This window comes from Alosa pseudoharengus, unplaced genomic scaffold (genome assembly GCF_046254945.1).
Source record: "Alosa pseudoharengus isolate Yale_2024_CS ecotype anadromous, Long Island Sound unplaced genomic scaffold, YU_APseudo_1.1 YU_APseudo_1.1_scf_2, whole genome shotgun sequence".
Classification (NCBI taxonomy): Eukaryota; Metazoa; Chordata; class Actinopteri; order Clupeiformes; family Clupeidae; genus Alosa; species Alosa pseudoharengus.
This window is the reverse complement of record NW_027468663.1, coordinates 36,085,808-36,105,396: the sequence shown is the minus strand read 5'-3', so window position 1 is coordinate 36,105,396 and position 19,589 is coordinate 36,085,808.

The following is a 19,589-nucleotide window of genomic DNA, read 5'->3' as shown; positions in this document are numbered from 1 at the left end:
ATATTATTGTACATAGCAAAAAAGTCAGGAGACAGACATTTTTAAAATTAGGTTTAGGGAAAAATTTAACGCACACGCACTATGACTTCACAAAATCTCACTCCAGCCAAACACCCAAAGTTGGCAACCCTGGCAGAGGTCATGGAGACTCAGATCCCAATGCCTCTTGTGAAACTCTAGTGAAACCCAAAGCTTAAATCACCACTTTATATTTGTACTTGGTCATGTGAGGACAGATAAACAGTCTTGCTATCCCCACACACCCCCTGAATATGCAGGAAAAGCCTTCAGCACAAAATCAATATCAACAATATCACCAAAAGGCACTGACATGTAGCTGGTGTTTGCAGCGGTTGAAGGTATTTACAAGTTTCTGTCTTTTAGCTTTTTTAGCTAGTTTGAGTTGCTGCAGCCAACAGTGAGAGCTTCCAGGCAGCTACAGTGCTACTCTGGGGGCATGTTCATGCTCTCAGAGTGTAATGCTGTAGCTGCATGGCTGCTTTAGCTGTTGGCTGCAGCAACTCAAGTTCAGTAAACTGATTGTTTTCAGGGTTTTTTTCGTACCAGCAGTACTCAGTGACCTAATGGAGATCTATGTAAAAAATCAACAAATTTCTGCATTAAGTAAGGTCGAATGTCTCCTAGAGCCAACCTCTGAATGAAGGACTTTTCTCAACCCTGAACATCATGGCCCTCTGGTCCCCATCTGAAATGAGTTGTCTTGGTGTTTTGGCAGAATACTAAGCTACTAAACACTACCTCACTGACACAGCTACACAACGCTATCTAACACTGAGACAGAAACACAATGCTCCATCACAGACGCAGAAACACAAGCTGCACAACACTACCTCACACAGAGACAAAAACATAGGCTACACACCTGAAATTTGAATTGAATGTCTGAGAGGCAGAGCCTGTCTCAGCAGCCCTCAACATCCTCAACAGAGGGAAAGAACAATGGGTAGAACATTACTTTCTAGAACATTCCAGATCATGCTAGACAGAACACACTCCCACTGGACAGTAAGCGGCAGACAGACATGCCATGCCCAGCCATGTTGGGTAAGCAGGCAGGCAGGCGGGCAGGCTCTGCCCCAGTGATTTCCCTGTGGACTCTCCACTCAATCCCATTCCAGGGGACACAGCCTCGTGGCTGTCTGATCAACAGGCCCTCTGTCCAATGCGGTCAGCGTGCAGCACAGCTAACAGAGCACAACAGAGTGCAGAGCTCTCTCACAGCTGAAAGGTTAAGTGTCCAACTCAGACACCATGTGAAATGTAAACATTCTTTAGCATATTATACAGCTAAAACCACATTGATCAACTGTAATTGTTCACATCACAAGAACAGAATAAATATATGTGGGGTTCTGCTGGACTAAACATGTGTGTTCTGGTATCATTGATTATCACTTTGTACGTATATTCTTTCCCATCACGACTATGAAGGTTTCTCTGCCTATGATGATCAGTCTTATCGTGACCATGATGGTCTTTGTCATCATCACTATTATTGTCTCTCAGGCAGAGTAACAACCAAAACAAGGCCTCTACAAAAGTGTGCATTTGTGACTTTGACTCTCGATCCACCAGCCTGAACTGAAGGCAGTTATGGGTTAGACCTCATAATATAAGTGCAGAAGACTCAAGAATCTAGCCAGTCTTGTATTCTTCATCGTAATGATAATGCGGCACAAACCTCTGAATGAAGGACTTTTCTCTAATCAGCCATATCAAATACACATTCACAGCAAAGACATGCATATTATTTTGGCAAAAGGCACTATTTTTCTTATGGTTGAGAAAACCTTCCACAGAGACAACCACTGTAATCAAAACTTAAAGAGAAACTATGCAGTTTTGCCAATTTCTTTGTTGTTTTCTCGCTTTTTGCTCACAGATTTCTCTGTAGAACTCCCCCTACAGCTTCAGAGTATATATTTTACGACACTCCTCAATTGCAGGCTTGTGCAAAATTCCGAATTTTATAATGGGTCTCCATTCAATTCATGAATTGGAATTTGAATTGAATTGGCTCTGCCCCACCGGAAGTTGAACTTGAATTTGAATTGGAATGGCAGGAAGTGGAATTAAATTCATGGGAATTCAAAGCAATTCCACAGTCACACAACAGAAAGAATGTGTTGAATCTCACATACATTCAGTTTTGGGAAGGTTACAATGAAAATGTAATTTGTTACTGTTTTAAGTTATAAGTTGTGTGTTTGATGCAATCATATCTGACATATACTATGAAGCTTCATTTTAAATACTACCCTTAAATTATGTGTATGAATTTCTTTAAATTTCATTGAAGTTCAATTCTACTTCCTGTAATTCAAATTCGAATTGTAATTCTACATCTTGTTTTTGACCTCATTTCAAATTCAATTCAAATTCAAGAATTGAATTGGAATTTAGGAGTCATTCTCAATTCAATACTGAATTTTGCACAGGCTTGGTCTCTAAGGCCGTCCGACCTGCCGGCCCAAAGTTGCAAGGGTGGTTTTTCTGCTCACAGGCGCTAGGGGGAAGCGAGACGGCCACCATTCAACTAAAAAAAAATATAACCAATGACTCCAAAGCTGTTCAGTTAAGGTAAATTAAGTTCCCCTTTAACAACCACTTATACAAATTAATACAAAATATTAATGAAATGTGCTTTCCTTGTGATAGGCATCACCTCTGTCTGCCAAAAACATGCAGGCTACACTATACATACCAAAAGGCTGAACAAAAATAATTATTCAAATAAATAATCAGCACATTTATCTTTATCTTTAAGCTGTTTTGTTATGAATTAGTGAATTAGTGTCTGTAATGAAATAATAATATTTTATTTTGTATTTTGTCATGGGAATAAAAAAACATCAGTGGCACTCTGGTATCATCAATCAATCAGCCTTTAGAAATGTAGCATTTTATCTCATTGGACCAGCTGAATGTATGAGGGTAGCCTGCTAACAAAAGTCTAAGTCTGCAGATTGGGCAGATATACCATCTGGACATTTTCCAGCTGTACAAACCAGTCAGGAAATCTCCACAGAGCCTGGCATCCTGGGAGCTACATAGATTTGTTGTACAGAAGGAGGCATAGAGCGGGAATATGCAAACATGGCACACAGCACATTTAGGTCCTTTGAGGGCAGGATGTGTGTCCAAGAAAGGACTTCCTGTTTGAAGATGCAGAAATAAGTCTTCCGTAAGTCTGCTGTGAATCTCAATGCGTGGTGGATGGGAGAGGGAGGGGCTGGGGTGGGGCAGTTAGAGTCACTGACGTAATTCAGTTCAAGGGTGTGGGAGTGGGAGGGAGTTGGCAGGGAGAATGAGGAGCTGTATATGCAGGGGTGTGTGTGTGTGTGTGTGTGTGTGTGTGTGTGTGTGTGTGTGTGTGTGTGTGTGTGTGTGTGTGTGTGTGTGTGTGTGTGTGTGTGTGTGTGTGTGTGTGCGTGCATGCGTGTGTGTGTGGAGACACTCAGCCCGGCTTCCAGACGTGTTTAAAGTTCCCTCCCTCTGCCGGTCCAAGCGGCCGGTGCCAAGGGTGTTATCCAACCAGCACTGCTAAACTAGGACACCCATCGGGTCGGCCAGACCAGGCCGGGTCAGCAGATTAAAACCCCCTGCGGCATCAAGCGCCCCGCACAGCACTGCACAGCACAGTCCAGCCCGCAAACGCCCCACACAGCACTGCACAGCACCTGAGACCAGCCCGCAAACGCCCCGCACAGCACTGACCAGCACCTGAGACCAGCCCGCAAACGTCCTGCACAGCACAGCACAGCAGCCGAGACCAGCCCGCAAACGTCCTGCACAGCACAGCACAACAGCCGAGATCAGCCCGCAAACGTCCTGCACAGCACAGCACAGCAGCCGAGACCAGCCCGCAAACGCCCCGCACAGCACTGCAGCCGAGTCCAGAACGCAAACGCCCCACACAGCACAGCAGCCGAGTCCAGCCCGCAAGCCACCCACATCTGGCCCAGGCCAGGCCCAGCGGTGCAGGTCTACTCCTCAGTCACCTGACAGCATGAGTATTTAACCTTAAACAGGACCTCACAGCACAGAGCACTTTGTAAGTGATAAGAGGCTTATTCACGTGTTACTACCCTGTAATAGATGTTTTTGAAACACTGCCACAGGTATCCCAAATGGGCCCATTTAAGCAAGGCTATCTCAATGCAGTGGCTGCTTTCCTTGACTTTACTAAGCTGTTTTGTCACATGATCACACTCAAAGTGTTTGGCGTATAGCCTGGTGATTTGCATTTCCCAAATCTCTGCTGTGACTAAAACATGAGAACAAATGTGGAGAAAAGTCAAATATATTCCTTTCCAGACTTAAATTATCTTGACAAAATCAACTCAACAGAGCATACAAGTAACCTTCAGCACTTGCATATATATATATATATATATATATATACAGTATAGTATGAATATGACCGTCAACTCATTTGAATGTCACTCAGCAACGGTAGGATGACATCAGACAAATGTGAACATGGTCATGATCTAAATGATGTGTATAAGACTCTCTGCCCCACTGGGCATCCAAAGAAGATTATGGGTAGTCTGCCTCCAGATGAACTTCCCTCCACTGCATTTTGATACTTCTCACACAGGGGTTTAGATTCCCTGCCAGCACACACACACACACACACACACACACACACACACTCCCTATCATACCCCCATAGAGAACCCATTGAGGAGCAAGACAGACCACATATACGCACACACGCACACACACATACACACACACACACACACCCATATTTGTTCCATTTGCCAGTCCCTATATCAAGAACACTGTTACATCCTGGCAATCTCCATACTACCGTAAATAGGGCTGGGGGTTTCCACAGAGGCATACACACACATAACACACTACCATTATTTTCAGGCCATAATATGGCATTATTGTAATTCTATAGATCTTCATGATGCAGCAAGTATTGGGACTCAATGATGCTATACACTGTAATATGAGCAGTCAGGCAACTGCAGACCCTCACCACAGTCCGACAATATTAACCAAAGTGAAACCAAACTCAAGCATCAGTGTTCGGTACCAGATCTGGATGACCATGCAGGAGGACCAAGATATGGTGACCCTCTAACGTGTATAAAATAAAATAGGAAGTGCATTATTATAAGAGCAGTTATTTTTAAATATGTGAGCGGATATACAGCTGCAGATGGACACACAGACCCAATTACAATATTCTCCCCTTGCCTACCAGGGATGATAGCAATGACACGGAACACAACACATGTAATTAATCAGTTAGTAATTAATCTCATTGCAGTCCTCCCATTAAACTCATTGTAACTCTTGCTGAGCAAAGTCTTTAAGGTGACCAGTATTTAGCAGACACAACAAAAGGGACACAGACTTCCAACAGCGAGTTAAGGAATCTGACCCGGCCTGACCAATTGACAGAGGCAACGATACCACTGCTCTACCAGGCCTACAAGCTGACATTTCCCACATCAAAGCAGAGATGGATACCACGGCTGCAGATTATCTGAAAGAGCAGAGTCAAACCTTCCACTGCAAAAGCGCAATGGCAGTTAGGTCTGAGACTTTAGCGTCGGAAGCTAGATTTTAAAATGGAATCCAGAAGTAGCTAAAGTACCCCAAACAAACCCCAATTTTGTGAAACCTGTTGTCATCTTTCCCAAATCATGAAGGTATATACTAAAGTCTAAAAGTGAAAAAAAGATAGCTTTGTGACAATTCTTCTCCTTGTAAGTAAAACAGACTTGTTTACTAAACTAAGGTTGTGTGTCTTCTGAGAATTGATTTGAGACTAATTGAGTGAGACTAATTAGAATCAGCTGGTACAGTGAATTTTGAAACAAATATGGTAGGACTTTTACTCACTGAAGCCCGATTACCCAGCTAAGTATCAAACATTTCACCTTTAACCTTTTCATAGTGACCTTTGTAACAGTTACATCACATTAAAGTTCATTTGACCAAGGACATTTGCAGGCTTTCTCTGACCACAATTTTCTAGTCTCATCAAAAGGCCAGTTTTCAATGGAAAGCAATCATATGCTATACTTCAGAACAAATCACTCCTTGTACATTATCAACATATAGCAAATGAAGAAGTGCATCTATTAAAACTGTTGGAAAGTTTTATATTAATGGTGAGGTGATCCCATCTATTGTGGAAAAACCTATGAAGAGTGTAGGCTGGTGCCACAATTCCACAAGCATTGCTGTCATTGACATACTGTAGATAGCATTCCTAGAAAATAATATCCAGTTTGTTAGAGACATGCAATATTCTGGAATTGTGATCATACTGAAAGCCAGTGATAGTTTAAAAAGTACATTTGTAAATAGGGAACACATTTGAATAATGTGAGTTTATATTGACAAATACAATATAATATGAACTATGACAAAAAGATTTACATTTTGGTGTCAGCAACATATTAAATACTATTGGGACATGAACTAAAAATGTTTCATCAGTGCAGTTACAGTCATTACAGATGTTTACAGGTAATCCTTGTGCGGGCCTTTTTTGTAATAGTTTTGAGAAATCCATTGAGAAAACAACAACAACCCAGAAAAAAGTACTGACTAAAATAAATAATTCATCAAACCATCCCCTAATAATGTGTGTTAAAGAAAAGCTTTATGTAAGCTTCGCCAAATATCAGAGAGAGTACATTTGGGCAGACATATTTTTCTAGCATATAAGTGAAACAAATTGGTTATATAAAACTGGTTATATTGTAAAAACTCACATTCAGACACCGTTTAAAGTATGGGCTTGTAGATCATCTATTGCACACATCTGTATTTACTTCCACAGGAAACTTACAGAGAAACACCATGGACGCGTATTCATGTGTGTGTGTGTGTGTGTGTGTGTGTGTGTGTGTGTGTGAGAGAGAGAGAGAGAGAGAGAGAGAGTGAGCGAGAAAGCGAGAAAGATAGAGAGGGAGGAAATCTCAGGGGACATCTGTGTGTGTGTGTGTGTGTATGTGTGTGTGTGTGTGTGTGTGTGTGTGTGTGTGTGTGTGTGTGAGAGAGAGTGTGTGTGTGTATGTGTGTGTGTAATTTGATGGGAGTGTTTTAGCTGAATGAATTGGGAATACACTTAAGAGGAGAGTAACTGGCGACAGATGTGATGTGTGAAGCTCCCACAACAAATAATTATCATCATTATCTCACAAGAGAGAGAGAGAGAATCTGAGAGAGAGAGAGGGAGAGGGAAAGAGAGAGAGAGATTAGAGCATTTCTACCAAGGCCTAGTCTTAAATATAATTTCATGTCATAAAACTGATTTGTTTGTTGTGTTGTTCTGTTTATGGCTGATTGCTGCTGATAAAACCATGAGATGAAAGGGCACAGCGTGTTTCACTCACAGCGCTAGCACATATGGTACGTTCTGCTCACATTAACCCTGAGCATGCTAGCACACTCAAACAGCATCTGCCTCTCCACCCTGAATCCTGAGTCTGTTCAGGCAGGTGAGAAACCACAACACTTCTCTATCTATCTCTGTCCACTCCACTGCAGTGTCTACATGAAAAATGAGAAGACTGAACACATGCAGACTGGCAATACAGATGGTGCAATAAACACCCATAGCCCAAATGGGACAGGATTGGAAACAAAGTGACTTTTACCCATAGCGACTACAACTTTGGAATGAATGCATTTCTGGAGCCTGACACAAACAAAAACCTCCATGCTAAGACAATGACCTCACACTATGTTCTGTTTCAATCCGCACCACAACGTTGAGATCTTCATTTGCAAATGGAATGGTCTGGACACCACAAACATAGTAAATACACTCGCTGTTCACATCAAATCCTCCCATAGTTAATCACAAGATAAATGTACTCACTATCTATCTACAGCAGCTGACTTCAGTAGACTAGGGAGACACAAAGCCACCAGGGGCAGGCAGGCCTAGGCACACACATAACTACACTTATGCCAATTCAGTGGCCACTTTACAGTAACAGTTTGAAAGTTCACACTGCTCTAGCCTTGTATCAAAATAATCTCCATTTTAGGATACACCATATTTGTACCCAGGAAAGCGGTTCTACCTGTTAACAGGTATTCAGATATGACCTGAGATCATGTAGCTGCTATAAGTTAACATGAAAGAAATAATGGAAAAAATGCATCTTAAATTGGTAGTGTGATACTAACTACAGATGTCAGATTGTTACTTTCATTGCAGACAGTGTGGAAAATTGTCCTACTTTCAGCAGGAAAATATTTCACAGACTCACATGATATCTCCTCTATCTGTTTGTGTGTGTGTTTGTGTGTGTGTGTGTGTGTGTGTGTGTGTGTGTGTGTGTGTGTGTGTGTGTGTGTGAGTGAGTGTGTGTGTGTGTGCGCGCGCATGCGTATGCCACCAAACACAAAACTATAGTCAAGTAAAACTGACTCACATTCCCTAATTCAAAAGTAGTCAGTATTCAATATTATTTGGTTTTTGATATAAGATGATATAAATCGCCTTAACTAGTAAACCATATGGGTCACAAACAAGCATAGGATTAGAGCCTAAAGACTACAGAGACAACTAAAGCTGTGGAATATGCAGTACCAACATGGTTTAACACCCCCCCACACACACACATACACAAAAAGTTTTAGATATATTGAGCTTAAACGTCTTCTTTCCTCGTTTTTTTTTAAGGGATGGGATAAGGAATTTCAGTGAAATTGATACATGGATGGAAAAAATGGATTATAATCAACTGTACTTGTAATTACTGTCACAGCTGTTCACTTCAACATGAAGTTCTATCGGAATGTCTTTGACTTATGATGTCCTTAGGACTTGATGTCCGTATATTTGTATATTATCTTATTTTAAATGCATGTATGTTTGCATGCCAACAACAAACACAAGGTAGGACAGATAGCTAAGGACGGTGCAGGTAAAATGGTTAGCATCCCAGCACCTACAAGAGCACAAACACAGGAAGTGCATGCATGCATGAGCTCTTAGTTAATGCACCACAATAGCAGCTTTATTGGTGATGTGGAAATTAAGTGGGCTCTGCTGATGATATTGTGTTGATGTTGTTTGTTTGTTTGTTGTTGTTGTTGTTGTTGTCTGATGCTGGTTTGGCCTAAAGCTAAACCTGAGGTGCATAGCGCCATGCTGCTGTGGGGAGTGGAGAGGATGAATCTCCTCTCATCTGTATGTTTTTCTTTGCTCTTGGCATTGCTGGTTTCTCAAGCAGAGCTGATATCTACTGACTTTCAGACACTTTTATTTCCTAAGCAATTTACCATATAACAGTACAACTACAAATGTTTACAACACCCAGAGCACAACTGTTCTTGTCAGAATATGGACCTGTGTCCACCAATCGCTTTGTTTGTGCTGAGAGCGCCCTCAACCTAATTTTTAGCGCTTCAGTGTTTCAGCTTCAAGTGTTTTAGCTTCAAGTGTTTATTGTTGCTAGGTTACGAAGTTTTGATTGGTCGTCGAGAGAGAAGTGACATTGACGAGCCCAGTACTGTTCTCAAAGTTGAACAGATTTCAACTTTCAGTGCTCTGAGTGCTTCGGGAGAATACAGTCAGCATTGAGGCCTTTTTTCCGCTGAGGGCGCTGAGCGCTGTGAACGCTGAACTTCATAGTATGTATGTCGGCGCAAAAAACGTGATTGATGGACACAGGCCCTATCTCCTCAACAATTGAGCAGTGCTATCTTTTCCAAACATGTTAACAGTAAAAATACCAGACTGGCATGCATGGCTGGATTATCATGATCATGGGCCCTGGGCACAATATGTGAATGCCCCCATCCCTCCCTCTCACCCCCATTTTACAGAGGGCACTCTTTTGCTCAAGGGCCCCTGGGCACGTGCCTAGAAAACCCATTGGTTTATCCGGCCATGCTGACATGTGAGGTCCTTTCATCCAAACAAGTCTGAGGTGAGGTGAAACTCTGTCCCTCTGTGTGAGCTTGTGTTGATGGAGTTAGTAAGGCACAGCCCTAAAGAGGTGATTCTCAGCTCCACCTGACGTTTAAAATGATCATTATTACAGTGCATGAAAATGCACTGTTCTGTTATCCGAAGTCTTCTTCTTCTTCTTCTTCTTCTTCTTCTTATTCTTCCCACCAAATTTCTGCGTCTAATTCAGCTTCAACCGTTTAACGTGGAAACTTTGTTCAAACTTTGTAACGTAGGTCTTGAAAAGGACACTTGAGGAATGTATTTTTCACTTTTGTAAACTTTATACTACTGAGATATTAACAAAAAACAAGCTTATTTTTCCCCATAGACTTTGCATTGACACTATGACATCACAATGGGCTAATTAACTTGATTTGCACCTGTATCAACTTCCAGCTGCTCAACTAGGCCCCATCAAAGAGCCAGTTAAACTGATTGCACCTGTATCAACTGGTTCAACTGGTTTCTGCTCAACTAGACCAACTCTCTCTGTGTCTCTCCATTCTACAAGGATATAAGGCACATTCCATCCAACTTTCTATCCATTCATCCTCTTCAAACCATTCGCTCATCCACCCATTAAACTATCCATCAACATCCATTAAACAATCTGCCTATCAACATCCATTCAACTTTCTGTCTATCAACATCCATTACACTATCTACATTTAACTTTTAAACTATATGCTCTGTCTCAGGCTTTAAGCATACAATCTGGCTCTCTTAAGACTACAGATCCTGTTCAACTATTTCCTCTGCCCACAACTGTTTCAAAATAAATGTCCTCCTCACTACAATAATTCACTATTAAATAACTATTTAAACTACTCAACTATTTAACAGTTCAGCCATTTCAACTGTCAGTTGTTATCAACTATGACTCCTGTCAACTGTTTCCAAATAAAAGTTTGTTTTGTTTGGTTTGTTACAGTATGTTTTCATGCACTGGTAATTTCCTCGAAATTACATTTTCTAGTTACCTATTCATTTGGCTGATGCTTCTATCAAAAGCGTTACACATGGCAATTATTACAAGGGTCAGTGTCCCCACAGCAACTCAGGGCTCAAGGTGCACAAAAGAGGCATTGAACCCACAACTTTCCTAGCTACTGCATGCTAGCCCAGCTCCATAGCCACTATGTTACAACTGCCCAATAATGCCAATGCCAATGGCCACTATGTGTTATGGATGTATTTCACAGTATGTGAACAGATCTATACTTTAAGTCAGTTTCAGTAGCTTCATCACTTATCACTAGGGTTAGGTTTATCACTTATCATTGAGGTTAGCTTCATCACTTATCACTAAGGTTAGGTTTATCACTTAGCGTCATCATTTATCACTAGGGTTAGGTTTATCACTGGTCTACGTGTACTTCCATCAAAGGAACCTTATTTTTAGATGTTTCATGATTGCTTAAAGGTACAGTCTGGCATTCTATTCCATTATATGTTTTGTCAAACTCTTTATAGTCTCAATGGTGCTCTTATAGGCTACTCGTTATAGTCTCCATGGAGCTGTTATACACCTTATAGTTTCAATGGAGCTCTTATACTCGTTATAGTCTCAATGGAGCTGTTATACTCGTTATAGTCTCAATGGAGCTCTTATACTCGTTATAGTCTCAATGGAGCTTTTATGGAGCTGTTATACTCATTATAGTCTCAGTGGAGCTGTTTATAATGTGTATGCATAGCTCTATTAATGGAAGACAAAGTATCTCAAATCCAGCCACACACTATTCAAGCCAATCAACACCTAGCCTGGAGAGTACAGAATTGAGAGGAGTAATTTAATTGGCTTTTGAGCTGAAATGTCAACAATCTTTTGGCCAGAGTGGTGAACCGCACCTCTGTTCATGTTACATTAGTCTATGGAAGCTCGCAAGTGTGGCACTAATATAATATGCTGAGCAGGAGATGTCCACCCATGCTGTTGCCCAGTGTGTTGGTGAGCTGGCATGGTGTCTTCATGAACTCTCTCCTGGCGCTTCAAGCATGACCTACTTCTCCTGTTATCCTCCAACCTTTAGTTGCGATTACGATAAAATAATACTATCCCTACCCGCGGGCCATCCACCCAGCAATATAATCCTCCAAATCTGATTTAAAACACATAGAAATGGAAAATATTTTTTAGTGCTGAAGGTAGATTGCCTGCAATGAAAAATTACTGCTGACATAATATGTGATGACTCATCATTACAGTAGCCACTGTCTTACGATAGCCACTGTCTGAGCACCTTACTTCTTGAGCATCTTTCTTTCTGTGATTCATGTAAAATAGTTTCTCCCACTGACTGAAAGAGGAACAAAAATATGAGCAACAAAATGCATGGGGGGGCAGCCGTGGCCTACTAGTCAGCGCTTCGGACTTATAACCGGAGGGTTGCCGGTTCGAATCCCGACCAGTAGGCATGGCTGAAGTGCCCTTGAGGCAAGGCACCTAACCCCTCACTGCTCCCCGAGCGCCGCTGTTGTTGCAGGCAGCTCACTGCGCCGGGATTAGTGTGTACTTCACCTCCCTGTGTGTTCACTGTGTGTTTCACTAATTCACGGATTGGGATAAATGCAGAGACCAAATTTCCCTCATGGGATCAAAAGAGTATATACTTATATACTTATACTTATTGATACCTGGATAATGGTAATAGGCTGTTTAAAGTTGAGGTTCCCTAAAAAGGTAGTTTGGCATACAATTTCATGACTGCTTTACTTGCAAACTTTTTAAGATTAAAGCTTTCCAAAAACCTGTTTAACTAAACGATATGAGGTATGAATCCACCAGGTTAAGCCATGGGCGCTTAAAGGTTGAACAAGCTGGTAGATTGGGAAGACAAGCCAAAGGACAGTTTCAGGAACACAATTCGTTTCTTTTATCTTAAAATAATGGCTTCATACTCATGCTGATGCTACACTGATGTATAATGCAAAGTATTAAGTCTTTGACACTGCTAATGTGCACCTGGAATGCATTATATTGATACTGATTTTGAAGACACTCTTCCAAGAATATGCCTACCTGGGGAGGGCACTTAGGCACAACAGGCTACAGCGCCCATACCATGTACGCTTCTCTCTCTCCCCTCCTCTACCTCCTTCCTCTCCTCTTCCCTCTCTTCCCTTCTCTATACCTCCTTCCTCTAGTACTAGTATTGACAGATGCAGTGGTAAATCCTAGCCATGCAGCATATTGTTGTAGCTGTAGCTCTGGAGCCTTAATGTTATTCTATTGCAGTCACTTTGGCTTAATGTGTCTGCCAAATAAATAAATGTAGCCTAAATGTAATGTAAATGATATTGCACCATGTTACATTGTTGATAGGGTAGGATCCTGACCCTTTTAGTCAGTTTATGACTAACTGGGTACCTTCTTAGCGCTAAATGGTGTTGAATATTGATGCCAACGGGTATAAATATACATTTTTCCATTGTGTTCCTTTAAGAGGTTCCCAGAAAATCCATGTGTTAACTCTGCTGAGATGTTAAATGGTTCTAAGAATGTAAACCAGCCATGTTAACATAATCAACAGAAATGCTAGAACAATGCAGATGTAGGCTATATGTTTTTTGTGTGTGTGTGTGTGTTTGTGTGTGTGTGTGTGTGTGTGTGTGTGTGTGTGTGTGTGTGTGTGTGTGTGTGTGTGTGAGTGGTGTGTGTGTGTAAAATAACACATACTATAAAGAGGGATTATCTCCATGTAGACCTTACACTATATCTAAGGAGCTTTGGAATACCCGGTCCTCAAATACAGAAGGCATTGTTTTACATCGTTTGGAGTGAGTTCATAGAACAGGAGATGACTGCATAGGCCACCATCCCAGTGAACACTATACGTCTATGATCAATCACAGAGAAGTGGACAATGCCCAAGTCAAAACACTCTATAGGGTCTCAACAGAGAAAACTGTTCAGGTTGCTCTCACATAAATCATTTGTTTTGTTGATGGATCATGGAACCTCTGTTCCATAAGGCTAAATGAAGTGGGATTGGGTGATGCAGCCAAAGTCGTCAAGGGTGGGCAAAAGTGACCCTCAGGACGGCCCATGTTCCCTATTGCTGCCCCGTGGCGCCGGGACTGATGCGGTGGTTGGTTGTAACCCAGATCCCCGGCCTGGTGTGCATTTCACCCTCTTCGCGGCTGTGACCTGGTTTTCAGGTGTGTCGGTCCCGGACAGATTATAGAAGGCAGCCAGGTCAGGGCTCTCCCGACTGAATGCTGGGACTGAATGTCATTATGGTATAGTGGTGCTTCGGGAGATTTAGTGCTGCTGTCCCACACAAAGTAAAGCGCTTTGGGGTCGCGCGCGGGCGCGGAGACACCCCACATAAGAGCAATCCATTATCGTTATGAGCTGACCTGGCAGAGGTCGCGTTTGCGCTCGACATCACGCTGCATTAAATACAGCTATGTTACCACCGACGCTGTCTCTACATTGGGGCAGATCTAGAAAAAACAAAACTAGATTTGAGTTAAGGTTATGAGCTATTTCACGGCCATAGCCTATATATTGTGCTGCAAGTTATGCCAGTTATACCCAAATAAGTTACAAATTAAAACGTGCATGCTGTAATGGGTACAAACATTTTTGTATCGTTTAAAGGTTAAAGTAGCCTAGTTGCTAAAAGTAGCCTAACCAACATTCACTCATGCACAATTGCGTCAGTTAGGCCTGCAAAATATTCCGATTCCAATCAGATTCTGAGTCGATATTCCCACATTTGTACTGTGCACACTTGAAATATAACATTTGCATATATGTATTGTGTTTAACCATTTCCCATGCGCTTACCAAACGTATGTCAGAGGCAGACCGCTATCCAAATATTTCATAAGTGGAAGTAAATGACCGACTTATATTAAATAACTTCGAATTTTCATATAGCCCACTGTCATAAGCAACTAACTTATACTACCTAAATAGATTAAACAAAAAGCGAAAATAATAAGCATAATAGCCTAAACTGAGGCAAGAAGACAGCAAGCGACTTACGTGTAAAACTCAGTAGTCTGCAGCATTGCTTCCAGAGTTTGAGGTTTTCCCATTAGATGTTAATACGTTTAGCCCTCAAAATCTTTTCAAAATCCATATTGAACGAAGGTTTCCATCCAAATTCCTGGAATTCATTATTATAATTGCTCTCCGTGAAAAAATGTCAAGCACTTCTAAAACTTCTCGGAGCCTTTTTGTATAGGCAAACAAATACATCCATGGTTATTCATTTTACGACGTTGGCAGGGTGTTCCAAAACATTTTCCAGCTGAAATTATTTCCCCCTTTTCTTTTAAATCACTGGTGCTCTGACGTGATTCTTCCTCTCCAAAATTGTAAATTGTATTTGCGCTTGAAGTGTTTGCGGTGGTTCCTTCCAACTCAAGAGTGTTTCTCCCCGATACAGAAGCTCTTGGAGCACCGCCCTGGGTGCTGTTCGGAACTGTCGCCCGGTGGTGCTCTCCAAAGCTGTGCGCCTGGGATGAAAAAAAAAACTCCCAAACCTTGGCTTGCCCTTGAGAGCCGTGGAGATGAAGCCAGACTCGGGGGGATTACTGCTGCCTGCAGCTGATGCTCCAAAAGCACTGCTGTTTCATTCACCGTAGTTTCCCATATCTGGTCAGTTCCGAGATGTTTAGGTCTAATGGCCTCAAGACTTAAGTGGAAACTGTTGTTTTGGTCGGTCTATTTGCTCTATTGTTTGTTCATTTTTACAAGGGGAATTTTGCATGCCATGCCCAGAATATGGCTTTTTCAGCTTTTCATTTGATGTGGTATTGGACACATTTAATATCTGTGTTATATGTTGTTTAATAAAGTAGGCCTAAACTATGCAAGGAAGTTCCCTGCTTAGCAGATTATTCTCGCCCATTCGGTCACTGTAGTTTGACAATTTCTTGACCATTCGCCGATTTTACAAACTCTTATAGAGGGTTCAGAGGTGCCACTGAAAATGACGTTATCAGTGCCCCCCCTACTGGGGGAGTGAACGTGGGCTACGAACAGGCACGGGGCTTTTAGTGTGGACCGCTTCTAGTTCACCAATGAATACTAAACCAATGAAAACTAGAGACTTACGGATATGTATTAAGTAGGCGACATAAAACATTCACCCAGTTTGTTAATTTAGGGGGTTATACATTGTGGATTGTCAGCTAGTTGAGCTGACTAAACAAGCCATTAAGAGAACCAGTAGCCTAAATAAGTGACATATAGTAGTAGTCTTACAATGCCTATATATATTTATATACTTGTACATATTACAGGATAATCATGTGTAAATATGTATTCACCCAGCAGTGAGTGATCTTATGCCCATGCATTTGACATGTCAGACTTCAGACTGCCCATCTTTCAAAAAGGGCAATGTAGGCCTATTGTGCTTTTCTACTAAATTTACACAGAATAAGATGCACAACAAATTTGTTATAGTCTCTTTACCAGAAGCTTTGTCATTCAACATACCAGCACTATACCCCTTTCTTGGAATGCAGGTTTCTTATTCCTGCCATAATTTTATTTTGGGATGCCCTGGAGCAGTGTGTCCAGCTTTAAAACACTGTGAGCTTGTGCGCTGAGAGACAGAAACAGCATGAGTAGCCTACTAAACACACACACTGGAGAAACAACAGACGACATTTAATTTCTGTTTGTTTTTAATATATGATATTTAGCCTAATCCGTGCTGCTCAATTTGTAACACAGTAGGCTATATGTAGCATTTAGTGTCACTTTGTTATATATTGTATTTTAAGATTGAATTTCAGTAATATGTGATCCTTTTAAAATATGTAGGCTGGGGCTGTGGCATTCTGGAAATGCATTTGCGGGAAATGTCCTTAGCTGAACTGTATAAGCACAACTTCAATACACGTGTTGTGTTTAATTAACATACAGTATACTTTACTTGTAATTAAGTGGAATAGGAATTCTCAGTAGTATAAATGCACTACACTAAGTAAGCATTTGTTTGCACAACTTGCAATTCCTATTAGTCTGTAATTTCAAGGTAATCGCATGCATTTTAAAGGTAAGGTTAGGTTAAAGGGATATTCCACCATTTGGGGAATTATGCTCATTTTCCACCTCCCCTCGTGTTACAACAATTTCAATAACAATTTATTTTTACCTTTCTCCAGTTCTTCCAGCCATTCTGTGAGTCTGGCAATACCACTTTTAGCTCCAGCCTAGCATAGATCATTGAATCGGATTAGACCATTAGCATCTCGCCTGCTAGCATCACGCTTAAAAGTGACGAAAAGATTTCCGGTTATTTTCCTAAAACTTGTCTCTTCTCAAGTTAGAAAGTGTAATAACGGAAAATTAAATGTGGTGATTTTCTAGGCAGATTTGACATGGAACTATACTCTAATCTGCTGCAGCTCAAACTTGTTGCTGGAAGTTACTGTAGAGCCGGGGACTATTTTCAGGTTCTTCGTCATGTCAAATCAGCAATCACCACGTTTCATTTGTTAGGGCAGACTAATGCTTTACAGTAATTGCGGCCAAAGGTGCAGCAATTAAACGTTGACTTGAATGGCGTGAATGTTTATACAATTGCTTATTTTGAATCTGCTTTCAGTTTGACATTAAAGAGGGTTAACATTAGCATTTCTGAATTGATCCTGCTCACAATGATTATCAGAGGTCTTCTGAGCCCATATACAATGATTTTCTTTACAGAAACAGGTCTGGTTTTCATGCAGTGCCATCTGAGGTCCAAAAGACCACAGCCATCCAATATTGTTTTTCCAGCTTTCTCCCTTGTTTGCAAATATTTTTGGATTCTCTGAATATCTTAATTATATTATGTAGTGTAGATGAACTCCCCAAATAGTTCACAATTTCATGTTAAGAAGCATTAAAATTACATTGTTTTATCATTTGTCCACACTGATTTACACAGAGCGATGATTACCCCTACATCTTTACTTCTAGCTTTTTAGACACCCTACCTCTCTGGGATGCTCATACCCAATCATGTTGCTAGTTACCAGTTGTGAAACGTTCCTCCTTTTGTTTTCTTTATCATTACAACTTTTCCAGCATTTTGTTACCCCGTTCCAACTTTTTTTGAAGCATGTTGCTGGTATCAAATGTAACATATTTTCCATGAAATAGTCAAATTTATCATTTTTAACATTTGATATTGTAACAAACTGCTCAGTTGTCTCAGAATGTTTTTTATTCGTCTCACACCAAAACACACAATCACATAATACTGGGCCAGCACTACACATCTACTTTAGGCTGTATCTAAAACACACACCAATCAACCCTAATTATGAACACTGTAACCAGCTGCAAACATAAACACGACAGACATGACATACGACATTGTCAACCCACATGATTATTACATCAACATTACACACATACACACATTGCACGGCATCATGGAAGCACAGTCATAACCAGCTAGGCTCAGTTCATTACAATATGTTGTCTGCAGTGTTGTAGTGGAGGCTAAACACAAGTAAACACAGTTTATCCACCTCTGACATTTCAGAAATAGAGTTTATCCACCTCTTATTAGAGTTTATTCACCAAATGTAACTTCACATTCAAAAATCACACTGTATTCACATGCACAATATGTACACTCATCAACACTCTAGGAACCATTTAATACCAATGGTAGTTATAAACATTGGATAATAATCTCCTCCATCATCAAACATGTTCTGTTTTTAAAATTCCAATACTGCATGGCGCAGTCCACCTTACCATCATAGAATTCATAATTTACCCACCTCTTATTTAACCACTGCACCCCTGGTTGTCTGTGTCCTTTTTACAACTTATGAGGTTTGCCGATTATTACATTCTGTTTTTATTCGCATTTTACACAACGTCCCATATTTTTCTGATTTGTGGTTGTACATTGTTGTGTTTCTTGAGAAATAAACAATGGAAAAATAGTCTTTAAACGCTTCAGATGTAAAGTTATTTACTGTCAAATTGACACAAAAATGGATAGGGGTCAATGGAATGCTAGTGGCAGGTGATGGCTTATTAGCCGCAGAGCTTCCCATAGGGGGTACGCTTATGGATGTTCGTCTTATACCCCATTGTGCAGTACACCTCAGTGCAGGTGGTACATGTAGGCTATATCTCTAGGAATTGCTTTGCTGTGTTCCACATTCAACAATACCACAAACATTGACCGTTTCTATTGACTCTAGTTTTTTATCATTAGTTCTAAAAATGTGTGTGTTGTAAAAATATGATATGGTAAGGAATACATTAATTTATCATTAGTTCTAAAAATGTGTGTGTTGTAAAAATAGGATATGGTAAGGAATACATTAATTCATCATTAGTTCTAAAAATGTGTGTGTTGTAAAAATATGATATGGTAAGGAATACATTAAAATATGATATGGTAAGGAATACATTAGGGACCGTTCGTTATTTATAAACGGGGTCACCGGAGGGATTTTGAGTGCTTCCATCAAAAGTTGCATGACCCTCCCCTGCCTGCAAGAAATTTTTCAACGACCCTCCAGCAGTCTTTTCAAAAAAGACATGACCCTCCCCAGCCAATCGTCGATAGGCCTACCTAGCGCTATATGGAGCACTATGAAAACACATCGACTTAAGCATTCGTTTTAAACTCACCCT